Source organism: Otolemur garnettii, unplaced genomic scaffold (genome assembly GCF_000181295.1).
Source record: "Otolemur garnettii isolate 467f Iridium unplaced genomic scaffold, OtoGar3 scaffold00023, whole genome shotgun sequence".
In the NCBI taxonomy this organism is placed as follows: Eukaryota; Metazoa; Chordata; class Mammalia; order Primates; family Galagidae; genus Otolemur; species Otolemur garnettii.
Genome location: NW_003852418.1, coordinates 6917313 through 6929668, shown reverse-complemented (window position 1 = coordinate 6929668; position 12356 = coordinate 6917313). Strand labels below are relative to the sequence as shown.

Genomic DNA, 12356 nt, shown 5'->3' with positions numbered 1-12356 from the left:
GGCTATTTTTTTTTTTGCAGTTTGGCCGGGGCCATGTTCGAACTTGCCACCCTCAGTATATGGGGTTGGCGCCCGACCCACTGAGCCACAGGCGCCACCCTATGCTAAGAATCTTGCAGGCATTACCTCATTTAATTTTATAGCAACTCTATGAAACTGAAAGTACCATTGTCTTATTATACAAAAGAGGTAACTGAGGTTCAGGTTCAGAGAGGTTAAGGAGCTTGTCTGAGGCCTATATACCAAAGGGGTGTAGAGCAGGATGCTGTTTATGCTGTTAGGCTATAAAGCCTAGAAATAAATTAGCCCAATGCTTGGCTTATAGTAAGGGTTTGTTAAAAAGTGTCCACTCCCTTTTCTCACCTTCTTTCACCATTCTCCCCACCTCATAATAAGGCATTTCTGAAGGAAGGGCTAAGAAAGCAAAGAAGTCTCAAGAAAGCACGCTCCAGTGCTGGCTAAAACATGTACCCAGATGTGTCTTATCCATACTTAAGCAACCTGCTCTTCTGGAGGTTCAGTGGCAGGTATCACATCTTTTCAGTGATATTGGGTCAGTTCTCTGAATTCTACCACCAGATTCTATTTTTTGGTACCTAACTTCACAGCAATAGTAAAAATAATTATCCTGGCTACAAATTTTAAAACTCTCACTCACTCAACAGTAGTATCCTACCCTGCAGCAGGGCAGTGTTATCACTGCACAGAGGGGAAAGTCAGTGCTTCTATGAGGGTCTTTCAAAAGTAGACCAGTCCTGCTGGATCATGATAGCCAGGCATGCTGGGGTTCCCCAGGCCTCCTGCTGTTCCTGCATTATCCAAACCTGGCGAGGGCTCAGCTACAAGGCTAGGTTTGCAGAGAGTGGCAGTCTCATCCTGCTGTGCAGGGAGGGGCAGGAAGGGAAAATGAGATCACTTCCAAACGAGCCTGCCAAAGTCCAGGGGCTGGGCTGGGCTGTACTCTAGCAATGCAGATGCCAGGCTGGATGCCTCTGGGCAAGTTTCTTTCCTCTTAAACTTCAGAAGTCTCAAGTGTGTAATGAAGGGGTTAACTGAATATCTCTGTGGTGATTTTGAAACATGTCTGCAAATTCTCTGGCATTCTTCCTATCAGGAGATGGAGTCTCACTTCCATCCCCTGGGATGAGCTGGTCTTAATGACAAACTGCTAACAAATAGAATGCCACAAAAGTGATGTTGTGCGACTTCCAAGATGAGGGCAGAAAGGTTAGACAGCTTTCTTCTGGGTCTCTCCCGGCCACTGGCCTTTGGAGCTTTGAGCTGCATGTAGGAAATGGAGGCAGCCATAATGTGAGGAAGCCCAAACAGGTCCCCTGAAGTGACCACAGGGAGAGGTCCTGAGATGGCATGGAGAGAAGCAGCTGGCCAGCCTCTAGCTGTGATGGTGCCTGGCTGCTCCTGGTCCTGGCACTAACTGCGACTGCAGGAGCAATAGAAGCCAGAATTGCTCAGGCAAGCTGTTCCCAAATTCCTCAAGCCTAATTTTATTCCTGACCTCAAAAGCCTTTACTAGACTATTCCCTCCTCTGTCTGCAACATTCTGTCACCCTCCTCTCTAGACAGCTGCATAAGAAACCACAAGAGATAAAAATCATTGCCGTTGTTTTACACCACTAAGTATTGGGGGTGATATATTACGCAGCAGTGGATAACCAGAGCAATCTCTCACTTCTAGTTCTGGGGTTCCTCTCCAGCTCCTCTAGAATTCTATAAAAAGTGTAAGCAAAATACACCGTGAAGAATGAAAAGACACAAGGTATACTACTCATTCATTCATTTTTACTGAACTTATAAAATTTTACTGATCCTTCAACATATCCCAGGCTTGAGACTAGATGCCATGGATACAAAAATTAGTAAGACCCCTCAGGGAACTTAGGGAGCTCTAACTTCCAAGGCAAAGGAGTGGTCTAGTTAGGGAGATCAACTCATCAACTCATAATTCTTAACCAGTGGTAGTAGGAAGGCATATTGGAATTATCAGAACCACTGGGGGACACTATCGAACTATACCTCTTGCTTCCCTCAGGAATTCTAATAGTATGAGGTATGGAACCAAGGAATGTGTTCTCTAGCTGGCGACCACTACCTTGTCAGCTCCTGACGGTACGGCATCACAGCCACACACATGGTAAGAGAGAAGAGAGTTTTGTGAACATTTCTATATACAAATCTTTAAAACCATTAAACATCTTGGGAAGGTTAGGAGCTATAGCAAAACAATGTACAAGGTGGAATGGGGACTCAGGAGCCCCAGTCATTTACATACAGTGACTAATTTTAAGGAAGTTTCCCCTCTCTCCCTCCATTTATATTAACCTTTGTATTTATCGTTTGCCAGGTACTGAGGATTCAGCAATGAGCAAAACAAGACTCTCTGCCCTCATGAAGCTCATATTCTAGAGAAGTGACTCATACTAACAAACAAAATAACTATCACGTGACAAAAGTGCTGTGTAGAAAACTAAAGTAGGGAAAGACAGGGGAGTGAGATTTTCTACAGAGAGGACTGAGAACCTCTGACAGAGGTGACACTGGGCTTCCTCACAGTATGGCTGCCTCCATTTCCTACAGGCAGAAGCCAGCCTCACACCTGGGGAAAGTGTGCCGGGTGAGGGAATAGCATGCGAGAGGTGGGCACCCCTACCATCCAGAAAGAGTAACAAGGAGGCTGCAGGGCTGGGGGCAGTACTAGAAGTGAGGGGAGAGGCAGGAGTGGCTGTGGCTGGGGACCTTCCAGGTCTCGAAAGGCAAAGGCAGACTTTGAAATTTGCTCTGCCTTTGATTTTACCCTTTCACTGGCATTTCCATCTGAATACTTTAATATGTCCCTTCCATGCCAATCTGCAGATTCTCCCTAATGTAGCAGGAGTGAGGCCCAGGGGCAGTGAGGAGTTTCTTCACACACTGCCCACAGGCACCAGCACCATGTGCCCAAGGCCAGGCCCTTCAGCTTAAGCACCTCCTGTCTGTCCTTCTTCAGTCAGAAGTAGGGGTCAGAATCCGGAAGACCCCCTGGGGGCTAATACTAATTAAATAACAGCCTTCCTTAGAAGAGCAACATGTTTACAGCCAAGGACCATCGCTACCTATCACTGCAATTTTGGTCCACATTATTGACACAAGACTCCTCAGCCCTTGGTTCAGTATGCCAGCCCTCCACCCCCACCTCTAAGTACTAAGCCTTCACGGGACTGTCGGCCCCAGCATACCTGCCCTACGTACCTCCCAGCAGCCTGGGAAACAGACCCCTTAGCCTGAGTGTCTCTTTTCCTTCGCTGGCCCACTCAAAGAGATACGGTTTCCCGGTTTGCCACTTGCAACACCTTGACTTGTGCTTCCTAATAATCACCACGTTTGTAATTCATTCAACAGAGACACACTGAAGCCTCCCGTGAGCAGACTCGGGCAGGTGCTGATACATTTGTTTACTGTCTACCTTTCCCACTGGTCCTGAGAGGACAGGTTCCCTGACTTTCTTGTTTGTCACTATATCCCCAGCAAAGAGCACAGATCCTGACACACAGAAGATATTCAACAGATACCAACACATGAATAATAAATAAACCAAGAATCCAATAGACAAATTAAAAACTTTAAAACCTCTTTTGCAATATCCTGGATGGAGCGGAGACACATTCTTCTTAGTGGAGTATCACAAGAATGGAAAGCCAGTCATCCAATGTACCCAATACTAATATTAAGGCAGGAGATGTGATGCATGGCCACGTAGGAGAAAAACTCACTTCAAGGGGGAGAGGAGTAACAAGGGAGGGAGATGAGGGAGGGATTGGGGTGCTGTCACTGAATGGGCACACGAGGCGGGAGGCTGGCATACCTTTTGTGTGTGGGATATAACCACAAGAGGGACTCTACCTAACAAAGTCAAATATTTTGACCTGGTTGTTTGTACTTTAACATTAACCTGAAATAAATTTACTTAAAAAAAAAAAAAACGCATCCTCAAGCCAGTGATTAAGATAACCATCTGAGTCCTGGCTTCTAAACAAATAATAACAATGATCGCAATAAAATTTAAAATTAAAATAATTTGATATTTAAAATTTTTTAAAAATGGGTTTTGAGACAGAATCTCACTACGTTGCCCTTGGTAGAGTGCTGTGGTGTCATAGCTCACAGCAACCTCCAACTCTTGGGCTCAAGCAATTCTTTTGCCTCAGCCTCTGGCAAGTAGCTGGGACTACAAGCACCCACCACAATGCCCAGCTATTGTTTTGTTGCAGTTGTCATTGTTGTTTAGCTGGCCTAGGCTAGACTCAAACCCACCAGCCTTCGTGCATGTGGTTGGCGCCATAATGACTGTGCTATGGGTGCCAAGACAAATTTAAAAAATTTTTTGAGACAGAGTCTCACTCTGTCACCCTGGGTAGAGTGCCATGGTGTCATAGCTCATGGCAACTTCAAATTCCTGTGCTCAAGCGACACTCTTACTTCAGCCTCCCAAGTAGCTGGGACTACATGCACCCACCACAATGCCTAGCTAGGTTTTCTAGAGACAGGGACTCACTATTGCTCAGGCTAGTCTCAAACTCCTAAGCTCAAACAATCCACCCATCTCAGCCTCGGAGAGTGCTAGGATTACAGACATGAGCTAACATGTTGGCCATAATTTGATATTTAAAATTTAATACAATAAAATGAAAATGACTACCATTTATAGATGTATACACTGTGTTGAAATATGCTGACAGGTACTTTCCATTTATTATCTTACTTAAGCTTCACAGTAGCGCTGTATAATTAGATCACTTTTATACATAGCTAGGATGTCCTGGAGCCTGGATTCAAACCTAAGACTGGCTGACTCCTAGGCCCAAAGAATCAGAGGATGTGACTAAGAAAAAGTGAGCTAGAAGGTGACAGAGGGGGCTGACTGGGGGAGAAAGAGAGGCTCTCCTTTGTCTTCACTTACCCCTGTTTACCACTAGTTAACTGACTAGCTAGAGTTAAGCTCTAACACTGAGAATTACAGAATGTTCCTTCAGTCATTCTTTCAGGATTATTATTAAGTATTGTTTTCAGCAATGATCCTGAAGGTACTTTTAGAGACACTGCATTATTTAATCCTTGCAACAGATAGCCCAGGGCTCTGAGAAATGGCATGGATCACCCAGGGTTGTGCAACCAGTTAGCGACTGAATAAGCACTTTAGCCTGTGTTTTCTCACTCCTGATTCAATGTGCATTCTTGTGGATGGTGCATTCTGCTGATGGCTTTGCACTTATGTGGATGACATTGTATTTGCTTCATCCATGGCAGAAAACTGTCCTATTAACTAACTCTCTGTCCCTCTGGCTTCTCTCTGCTGAAAAGACTACACTGACCAGGGACAAATAAGGCCGTGCACAGTAATGATCTGAGTGACAGGCTTTCAGAGTGATTCACTGGGCACCTAGCACAGTGGCAGGTGCATAGCTCCTAAAAATGTTTTCTTTGTTTTTCTTTTCTTTTGTTTTTTTTTTGAGTCAGAGTTTCACTCTGCTACCCAGGGTTTGAGTGCCATGGTCTCAGCTTAGCTTACAGCAACCTCAAACTCCTGGTTTCGAGTGACCCTGCCTCAGCCTCAGGAGTATCTGGGACTACAGGTGCACACAATGCCCAACTAATTTTTTCTATTTTTAATAGAGGTGGGGTCTTGCTCTTGCTCAGGCTGGTCTCAAACTCCTGAGCTCAAAAGACTCTCCCACCTTGGCCTCCCAGAATGGTAGGATTACAGGTGTGAGCCACTGCACCCAGCCATCTAATAATGTTTCCTAAAAAATGAATGAATTAATGAGTCAGGAGAGAAACCCCAGGGATCTGATAACATGAAAGAGCCCGGGAGAGCACACCGTCGCAGTCTGTGCCTGACAGGATCTTCTGCGTGCTGCCTCCTGAATTTCAAAGAGTGATAGCATCTGTACGACTGCCCTTCACACACTGACAACTGTAAGACTGAGAGAAACCAAGCCAGGGGTTCAGATGACAGCAAGAAGACCCTATGCTGAGCTGCCACTGGTTCTGATGCCAGCAGAGAAATGAGGCCCTGTGGAACCAGCGTCATTTTCCAGCTGCTTGCTGAGAAGAGCCTGTTTGACAGAACTGAAAAGTGGAAATTAGTCAGAAAAACACTCCTGCTCTGTCAGCCCCACACTCAGGCATATCAGAGAAATGCTCGTAGCTTCGAAGCTAATAAAGCCATTTATAAAATACATTAGAGTCGATTTTATTTGTGTAATTATTCCTCAGGGAATGGTGCATGCCAGAGCCCCAAGATTCCCACATAGTTACTCTTTAAAGTATCAAAATCGTACACCTAAGGTGGCGGGTTCGAATCCCCAGCCCGGACCCGCCAAACAACAATGATGGCTGCAACCAAAAAATGGCCAGGTGTTGTGGCGAGCGCCTGTGGTCCCAGCTACTTGGGAGGCTGAGGCAGGAGACTCGCTTGAGCCCGGGAGTTGGAGGTTGCTGTGAGCTGTAATGCCACAGCACTCTACCCAGGGGGACAGCTTGAGGCTCTGTCACAAAAAAAAAAAAAAAATAAAGTATCAAAATCAAAGACTAGGGAGGGGGTTGGAAGGGTGACTAATAAAGGATGCAGGGTTTCTTTTTGGGTAATAAAAATGTTCTAAAGGTGACTGTGGTGATAGATGCACAAGACTGAATACATATGTCACTGAAGGCCACTGCATGGTACACTTGGAACAGGTGCAATACGTGGTGTGTGGATTCTGTCTCAATGAGACTGTTTAAAAAAACTGAATAACAAAGGAGAGAAACTGTCCTCGGTATTGCACTAATGCATTCGCATATTTCCTATTAACCTTTTCTTCCTGATTCAAGATCACTGCTATAAACACAGTTTTCTGTATCAGCTGTAACACACCAATGTTCTCAGTATCACAATATGCAGGGCCGTCTGCCTTAAGCAAAACTGCTCCATATATTTTCTTTCTTTACTTTCTTTTCTAAATAGGCCCCTTTATCTTAAACCTTGGTGGTTAAACTCCGGAGATTGAGTCATCCGCTATTTACTGGCTATGTGACCTCTGGCGAGTTACCCAAGCTTTCCATGCCTCAATTCCTCCATATGTAAAATAACAGTGTCAGCTTCATTAGGACATTGTGAAAATTAAGTAAGATAAGTATAAAAGCATTTAGTGCTGTGACAACAAGTGTTCTTGTTGTCAGTGTAACCACCTATAGCAGCCCTCCTGAGCTCTGGATTCAGAAACTAGGAACCCCCCAGTGTCCAGTACACTTGGTGAATTTAATGAGATGAAAGGGGCAGGGAGTGGGGATGTATTTTGGGGCATTCTACAGGGCAGCTAAGAGTTTCAGCAATATTGGGTAACACATCCCAGGTTACCCCTACACAGAAATACCTTGAAGCCTGGACAATCTCCCAAGATCTTGACATCTGAGAAATAGGTGCCCAAGGGGACATAGTGGCCCACAGCAGTTTGGGTTCTCTCTAGACCAATGGTCCTTAAACGTCAAAGGTCACAGTCACAAATGAGACTCTAAGGAAGCTATGGAAACTTTGTTCAGAAAAGCATATACTGCACATGTGTGTGCATGCATGTGCCTGTGTAACTGTACCTATAATTACATGGGCCTTCTAAGTCCTTAAGACCTCACCCATAAACACTAGAGCTCTAGGATCACATAACCCCAGCTTTAAGGCTCTGAGGTTCTGGACCTCGATGCTCCCACAGCAGTTGGGGACGGAAGGCTCTTTGGAGACTTGCCCTCCTAAACTGGCCTTGGCCAGATAAACAGTCCTGAGAGCTGACTGCTGAATCCTACACACTGCAAACATCTGCATCCAGGGGATTCCCAGGGGCCCTGAGTCAAAACAGAACATAGCCTGGTGGCTTGGGAAGCTGTTGCAGGGCAAAGCCCAGAAGCCTTGCTGATTAGCAGCCAAGGACTTCCAACTTCAAGGCAACTTCCCTCCAGATGAAGAGAGAAATCTTAGGAGAGAAGCTGGAGGCACAGTAAGTCCTAAGAAGAATTCCAGGGAGCTGGAAATCCCCCAAACTCTCAAGACTGCTAGGACTGAAAGAAATAAAGGCTGGAGATTCTGCCCTGATTGCAAGAAGATAGAGCTGAAAGGGGGTGGGAGGGGCAGGAATGGGGGAGATGAGTACACTATGAATCAAAGGCTGTTTGAATCATGGCTCCATGTATTATCAGCTGTATGGTGCTGAGCAAATCACCGAACTTCAGTTTCTTTTTTTGCAAAATAGAGATACCAACCCCTAACTCTTAGGGTTATTGTAAGGTTAAAGGAAATTCATGCACATTATTATTATTATTATTGTTATTTTACAGTTTTTGGCAGGGGCTGGGTTTGAACTCGCCACCTCCGGCATATGGGGCCAGTGCCCTATTCTTTTGAGCCACAGGTGCTGCCCTCATGCATGTTTTTTTTTTTTTTTTTTTTGAGACAGAGCCTCAAGCTGTCCCCCTGGGTAGAGTGCCGTGGCATTACAGCTCACAGCAACCTCCAACTCCTGGGCTCAAGCGAGTCTCCTGCCTCCGCCTCCCAAGTAGCTGGGACCACAGGCGCCCGCCACAACGCCTGGCTATTTTTTTGGTTGCAGCCGTCATTGTTGTTTGGCGGGTCCGGGCTGGGGATTCGAACCCGCCACCTTAGGTGTACGTGGCTGGCGCCTTAGCCGGTTGAGCTATAGGCGCCGAGCCTCATGCATGTTTTTGAGTCCTTTCCTCTTAAGAACCTGAAAAAGTAAGGAATGGAGGAAATACAGAAAGAGAGTTGAGAGCTCACTCTAGCCTCAGATGAAACCTGGGTTCTAATCCTGTCTCCACCACTTAGATCAGTGGTTCTCAACCTTCCTAACGCCACAACTCTTTAATACAGTTCATCATGTTGTGGTGACCCCCAACCATAAAATTATTTTCATTGCTACTTCATAACTGTAATTTTGCTACTGTTATGAATCATAATATAAATATGTGATATGCAGGATGGCCTTAGGTGACCCCTGTGAAAGGATCGTTTGACCCCCAAAGGGGTCACGACCCACAGGTTGAGAACTGCTGATTTAGACTGACAAGATTCCTAACCTCTCTGAACTTCAAGTTCTTCACCTATGAAATGGGGACAGTAATACTTTTCCTTGCAAGGATGTATTAGGATTACTCATAGCTATTTAATGCCTGGTTCATATGATGAGCTGCTCAATAAAAAGTGGTAGTTTCTATGATCAGAAAGTAAATCCAGGATGGCTTACTTAGTTCAATGTAAGCATTTCACATTGTATAATGATAGTACCCTGAACCCCATAAATGCATCAATGTACAAAGTTATGATTTAATAAAAAACAATTAAAAAGAAAAAAAAAAGAAAAGCCAAATTCCAGAAGTCATTTTGATGAAGTTAAAAAAATAAAAGATATGGAGCTATAAAAAAAGCTATAGTGAAATCTCAGACAGGCCACTTTTCAGCTTTGGCCAAATGTAATTTCCAAGAGCCTCAGTTTTGTCTTTGATAGAGCATAAATAATAACAGTAGCTAATTAGACACTGGATTTAAAAGTTCATCCCAGCGCTCAGCACAGGACACTCTTTTATAAGTTGAGAAAGTACAAACCATATTCTACAGAATGACACAAGAGCTTAGGGTTTGACTTCCTATGAACTGGGCAGATTCAGTAATTTTTTTCAGTTTTATGAACATATAATTGACAAAGTTTGGATTATTCAATGTTACAATATGATTTTTTTTTTTTTTGAGACAGAGTCTCACTTTGTTGCCCTGGGTAGAATGCTGTGGCATCACAGCTCACAGCAACCTCCAGCTCTTGGGCTTAGGTGATTCTCTTGCCTCAGCCTCCCAAATAGTTGGGACTACAGGCAGCCGCCACAATGCTCTGCTATATTTTTGTTGCAGTTGTCATTGCTGTTTAGCTGGCCCAGGCCGGGTTCAAATCTGCCAGCCTGGGTGTATGTGGCCAGCACCCTACCCACTGAGCTACGGGCACTGCCAATGTGATGTTTTGATCTAAGTATATACTATGACATGATGACCACAATCAAGCCAATAAACATATCAAACTCCTCAGATACTTACCTTTGTGTGTGTATACATGTGCAAAGAATATTTGAGATCTACTCTCTTAGCAAATTTCAAGTATACATTACATTATAATTAACCATAGTTAGCATGCTGTACGTTAGGTCTTCAGAATTTATTCATCTAGTGCAAGTCTGTACCTTTGACCAACATCTCCCCATTCTCCCTACCCTAATCCTTGGCAACCACCCCTCTACTCTCTTTCTATGAGTTGAACTTTTTTATAATAGATTCTACACATGTGAGATCATACAGTATTTGTCTTTCTGTGTCTGGCTGATTACACTTAGCATAACATCCTCCGGGTTCATCTATGTTGTTGCAAATGGCAGGATTTCCTTCTCTTTTTTTGTGCTTTTTTTTTTTTTTTTGGCTGAGGCTGGGTTTGAACCCACCACCTAGGGGCTGGCGCCCTACTCCTTTGAGCCATAGGCACTGCCCAGGATCCTTCTTTTTAAAGGCTGAATAATATTCTACTGTTCAAATCATCATACTGTTTTATTACTACAGCTTTCTGATGTAATTTAAAATCAAGTGATATGCCTCCAACTTTGCTGTTCTTGCTTAAGTTATTTGGGATCATTTGTGGTTCCATATAAATTTTAGGATTGTTCTATTTCTATTAAAAAAAAGCTATTGGAATTTTGATAGGGAAGGCATTAATCTGTAGATTCCTTTGGGTAGTAGGATCATTTTGACAATATTCTGCTAGGCAGATTCTTTAAATGGCTTGGTGTAAACTCAGCTTCTACCCTTTCTAATCTTGTTCAGTCAGGCAAGATTCTTTCTCACTTTCTCTAAGGAGTTGTCTTCAACCAGGCGATAGGGAGCATCTCTGGTGTCCAGGCTAGGCCAGAGCAGATGACAGCGTCTCGAGGAAGGAATAATTACCTGCTCCCCTGCATGCATGGCCTGCCCCCCTTCAGACGGAAAACAGCCTAGGAGATGGGCAGGCATACTCTTGGCTGCCACGCAGCGTGCCCATGTGGGGGAAGATAGCAACTCCATTTAATGCACTTGGAGAAAAGGACTGAGGGGAAATGCTAACAGGGTATGTTGGCCCCAGGATTCAGTTCCAGATCATGTGTTAGTTACCATGGGGGGGTCTGTGCAGGATTTCCAAGATATAAGAGAACAGAGGAGCTGTCCCTTGATTTCTCTGTGGCTTCTACCCTCCCTGAAAGGTCTGCAGAAAGCGTCCCACAGAATGGCAAGCCCTCTGCATTCTGACTCTTCTACTTTTTCCTACCTGGGTCACCTCAGGCAAGTAGTGTCACCTCTTTGAGCTTCAGTCTCCTCATCTATAAAATGGGGACGATAGATATGCACCTCACAAGATTAAACTAAATGAGATTAGGAAGTATTTAAATGCTTATCATGTCTGGTACATGGTTTAAGTCAATAATAGCTCTAGACACTTTGCACAAGTACTCTTTTGCCTTCAATTGCATTTAAAACCTGTTTATTTTCTTTTTTCAAGCAGAAATATAGATATTTAGGCAAATCATCTGTGATGCTCTGGTAGCATGGTACAAAAAGCACAACTACCCACCTGGTTTAATTTCTTCTTCCTGCTTGCATCTCTTCAGATTTTCTACTGTTGACTAATCAGTGCGGAAATTCTAGGGAACCAAAAGAAAAACAAAAATTAGAGCCAGACATCCTCTGGAGTTGTAAACTGAAACAATCTTTGGGGAAGGCGAGTTAATATCTATTAACAAATGAAATGTGCACATCCATTGGGGCAGCCAAATGTCCAGGACTCTGTACTATAGACTGTACATAACATACCTATACTCGGAAAGGATACTCGGTGAAACATACTGTGCAGTAGCAAAACAAAGGGGGAAGCGACTTAAACATCTGCTAATAGAAAAATAACTAAATGACCGCATATCAGTACAATGAGAAACAACACAGTTATTTCAAAGAATGAGGGAGATTTCATTGTCCTGACCTGGAAAAAATGTACATGCTTGTTAAAAAGTATACTGTATAATTGCATACATTATCACTTTAGAATAAAAAATATGAACATAAGTATTTATACGTAGAAAAAAGGGAAGCATCTGACATGTTTAAAAGTGTGCATAGTTTACATTTAAAACATTTTTAAGTATACATAGGAAAAACCAAACTATAAACAACGGTTCTCTCTAGAACTTAGAGAGGTTATGGGAAAAAGAATGAAAGACTTTCGGCTCGGCGCCTGTGGCTCAAGCGGCTAAGG

At 43.8% G+C, this 12356-nt stretch overlaps 1 protein-coding gene across 2 annotated transcripts in view; it reads right to left on the bottom strand.

Annotated features, from left to right (window-relative positions):
* Nucleotides 1-12356, bottom strand: part of PKIG (cAMP-dependent protein kinase inhibitor gamma) — a 97201-nt gene that overhangs the window by 18714 nt on the left and 66131 nt on the right. For both annotated transcript variants that reach the window (XM_003787620.2, XM_023511966.1), the window contains exon 2: nt 11679-11748. The gene's annotated coding sequence lies outside the window, so the exon portion shown is untranslated. The remainder of the gene's footprint in view (nt 1-11678; nt 11749-12356) is intronic.